The sequence below is a fragment of the Ananas comosus genome, unplaced genomic scaffold, assembly GCF_001540865.1.
Source record: "Ananas comosus cultivar F153 unplaced genomic scaffold, ASM154086v1, whole genome shotgun sequence".
NCBI classification, from domain to species: Eukaryota; Viridiplantae; Streptophyta; class Magnoliopsida; order Poales; family Bromeliaceae; genus Ananas; species Ananas comosus.
Window position 1 is genome coordinate 1 of NW_017892501.1, and position 3,953 is coordinate 3,953.

Consider the following 3,953-nt stretch of genomic DNA (forward strand, 5'->3'; position numbering starts at 1 on the left):
TTAAAATCAATAAAGATAAATTGGAATTTATTTTTGTCATTCACAATGCTATTGCTAATGCATTAGCTTTCATCATTTTGTTGCTTTATTGTCCAGGTCTTAAAGCTGCTGCAGGAAATAGGCATTGAAAAGATTGACTCGGTCACAGTTATGGCTGATCCTAATAATCCAGAGTTAAATCATGGCTTTGCATTTCTTGAACTTGAAACAAACAGAGATGCACAACTTGCTTTCAAGAAGCTTCAAAAGAAAGATATTTCTTTTTTTGTTGAATTGATCCTGAATTAACTATATGGCATTTTTTCGAACATGACGTAGCAGTTCATTTGTATGTGGTGTCATCTGTTAGAAATAATGCTACAGTGTCTCAACTACTTTCCCAGAACTCTAAATTTTGGATCCTGTAGCTATGAAAGCATCTAATAGATCGATCAAACTTTAGATGCAATTTTTAACAGATTCTGTTAGAAATAATCTTTGTAACTTAATACATGGAGCTTAGATGTTTGAATTTTCATATTTGTAGATGGATCAGTTGTATTTTGCGGAGAAAAGTGCGCTCAGTGGTAGTAGCTGCGGATTTCTTCATCATTAATTGTTGAGGTACTTGCAACCAGTTTTTTTTTCCTTCTTTTAAGAGGTTTGTGTTGCTAAAAGGCATTGGATATGTAATTTTGGTACTAAATGGAACTTAAATTATTTTAATTTGGCTAATAATGCATAATCATCAGTTTGTCCAATGGCATGGCGGAAAGGTGAAAGATGTCTAGTTGAATCTTGTAAAAGATTTGGAAGTCCAGAGAGACAGGAAAAATCGTGGTCAGGTTAGCTTTCCAACTTTTGAATACTGCATTTTCCTCAGAATTTCCAAGTGTAGCTTTCCAAATCCTAATTCTTTATCTCGATTGTGGAGATTCCTAAAGCCCTAGAAATTGTTTTAGGATGTTGAAATCCATATAAAAAGCTAGATTTATATGTTATATGTCGTTGTTTTCTTTGATAGTATTGCAAAAGTATTTCTTGTCTTTGTAATGCTTATCTTGACCAAATTTTGCCACTAATCGAAAAAGGGTTTCTGCATATATTAGAAGGTGAAATTGGTCTTTATATTATGCTTGGGGGAAAGCATATGGATGCTAGATCGCCTTCTTTTCACTGTTGTCGTTTAGTATTCGTGTAAAGTTTTCTTTGGATAGAAATGTATGAAGTTTTGATGTATTTGTTTTGACTGTTACTGGCTGTTAGCACTATTGAATTTTGCCATGCTGTTTATGTTGTGGATTATGGTACATCATTTTTGAGTAGGCAACATTTGCCAAAAGCGAGCATTATATATATATATATATATATATTCTCTGTTAGATATTTAAGCTTCTTTTCCTTAGAAGATGACATTAATATCTCTAGGCAATCTCCTAGTTGGGATAATCTCCTAGTTGGGATGCGTCCATTAGCAATCACCTCAATCACCTTCCTGGTAAGCTGGTATATATAGTTAGTGCTTTCTTAGCTTCAGACTTTTGCAATCTTAGGATTAAGTTATGGACTTAACATCTAAAACTTCTGTTATTTGGAAGCAATTTTGCAGCAACTTACATGAAAACATTTCAGGTCAAAGAGACAGCAGATAATGTAGATGACGCAGTGAAGGAACATCCAGATGCTAATTTGGTGAGGTTTTAGATTTTTTTTTTTTAACCTTCACATTTTGCATTCTATAATTTCCATNGTTATGGACTTAACATCTAAAACTTCTGTTATTTGGAAGCAATTTTGCAGCAACTTACATGAAAACATTTCAGGTCAAAGAGACAGCAGATAATGTAGATGACGCAGTGAAGGAACATCCAGATGCTAATTTGGTGAGGTTTTAGATTTTTTTTTTTTAACCTTCACATTTTGCATTCTATAATTTCCATGCAGTCATGGTGATAATTTATTTTCATGTTCAGAAACCTGAAGATTTATTGTATGAAGTAGAAGTGCATGCCTATAGTCATTTAGGAAATAAAATGCATTGCTTTTCTCGGCCCGTTTTATTTTAACTTCAGTTTTATCAATCTTCTGTCCCTGGAACTTTTTTTTTTTGAGAAATTTGGGATAGGCCCTACATATTGTAGCCACTTAAAAAATGGCGGCCGAATAATTTTATTCAGTCTGTCCTATAGAAAAGTAAAAGAGAGACAATGCCAAGAGGCCCCATAAGAAATGGGTCTGAGATGAAGCATTATGCTTATACACAGATGTTTTCCTCTGTAAGAAAAAATGTTCACTGCTAACATTTTATGCTCTTTCCTTTGGGAAAAAAAGAAAAATTTACTGCTAAACTCTGTCACAACGTGATTTTTGAGGAAGATATGTTTTGATAAGAGCCACTGTAAAAATAATACAAGGCATAGTAAGTTTATGCTGATATCTGTCTTCTGTAGCATCCACTATCAAGTTCACATTATGCTTATATACCATATACTTGCATAGTTGTTTATGGGATCGTAGTTCGAGTATTTCTAATCTACCAGGATACTTGAGCATTTTGATTTCTGAACCAGGACTTTGCGGTTTTCAAATTCTAATTAAAATACAGTGCTTATAGCTGCTTATAACTGATAATAGAAAATTTTGATGAATTCAGATTCTATGCTGCAGAAGTAATTGTCGCACTCGAGTACCTGGACTGCCAAGGTAAGGGGCCAACACCTACTAGTCATCCTACATTCCTCTGTGATCAATTTAAGAAGTGGATTGGATACTCATATGCGAATAATTCAAATTTGTAACCCTAAAACTCTTTACTATTAGCGAGTAAGAATAGACTATTAACTTTGCATTGGACCTGTGATGTTTCTCCATGATTCAATTTCCTTTTCTTTTCCTTCCATTTCCTGCAGGTATAATCTATCGAGACCTAAAGCCAAAAAATATCATGCTTCAGAGAGATGGACACATAGTCCTCACAGATTTTGATCTTTCATGTTTGACTCTAGTTGATTAGTAATCTGATCTAAACATGAGTAGTCTACTGATGTTATTTTTATGGCCGATGGATAACTATATGGTTGATCATCGATATCATATTTCAAATCATGTCTTTTCTTGTTGACAGTAAGATTTCTCAAAGTAATGAAGAGCTCTAATCTCTTGGTTTCTATGGCTAGTCATTCTTCACTGTTTACTCTCCATGTAAACTCATGTAAGGTGAAGATGAGATATGGTTGTTTTACTATGCTTTTGAAGTGGTGTTCAGCACTTGCTGGTTTAATTTGATTCTGAGGTTCCTAGGATAAACTGTATGTAGTTTTAGTTTCTCACATCTAGATATTAATCTAACCTATTTGGTGATATTGGCCTGAAATTCTTTTCGCTGTTCTCATGTTCATTTTCAGATGTGCTTGTTTATTTAATTTGAATGCTATTGTTACAAAATGAAAAGAAAAGCTAGACCAAATCAGTACAACCTAACTTTCATATTTTTCAGAAATTTGATATGATGATTTTTATTTGGTAATTTCAGATACTAATTTTATGACTTCTTTTTGGTTGATCCAGATCAGCTAGAGCTGTGGAAATTGAAGTGGGAAGCAAGACATGCGGTGTTTGTTATTTTTTTGCTACATTTTGAACAAGTATTTTTTGTTAGAACTTATGTTTAAATTATGTTTGAAATTTAATTTGAATTCTGAGATTGTAATTTGAAAGTTGAGACTATTTGTTATACAAATTATTAATGCTTTTTGGTTATTAATATTTTTTAATATTTCAATTCATTGCAGTATTTAGTTGTTAATCAAGTATTTTAATATTAATTTAATTGCTGCTATAAGCTTTATTAATCAATCATTTAGTATGTTTTTTGCGGCAATTATAATTAATTGTAGCGGCGTTTATAATAGTTGTTATTGTATATTATTTAGCGGCATTTATAATAGTTTTTATTGCATACTATTTAGCGGCAT

General features: G+C 32.6%; 1 long non-coding RNA gene across 4 annotated transcripts; it reads left to right on the top strand.

The window, feature by feature from the left end:
* The first annotated feature begins 70 nt into the window (after positions 1-70).
* LOC109705402 lies at positions 71-3,683 on the top strand. Of its 4 annotated transcripts, none has more exons than XR_002214732.1 (7): positions 80-173; positions 527-603; positions 732-824; positions 1,408-1,477; positions 1,803-1,862; positions 2,633-2,682; positions 3,547-3,683. It is a non-coding gene; the product is annotated as an uncharacterized LOC109705402 (long non-coding RNA). The 4 variants fall into 4 exon arrangements; XR_002214731.1 differs by having other exon boundaries at positions 97-147; XR_002214729.1 differs by having other exon boundaries at positions 71-603.
* Positions 3,684-3,953: the final 270 nt, after the last annotated feature.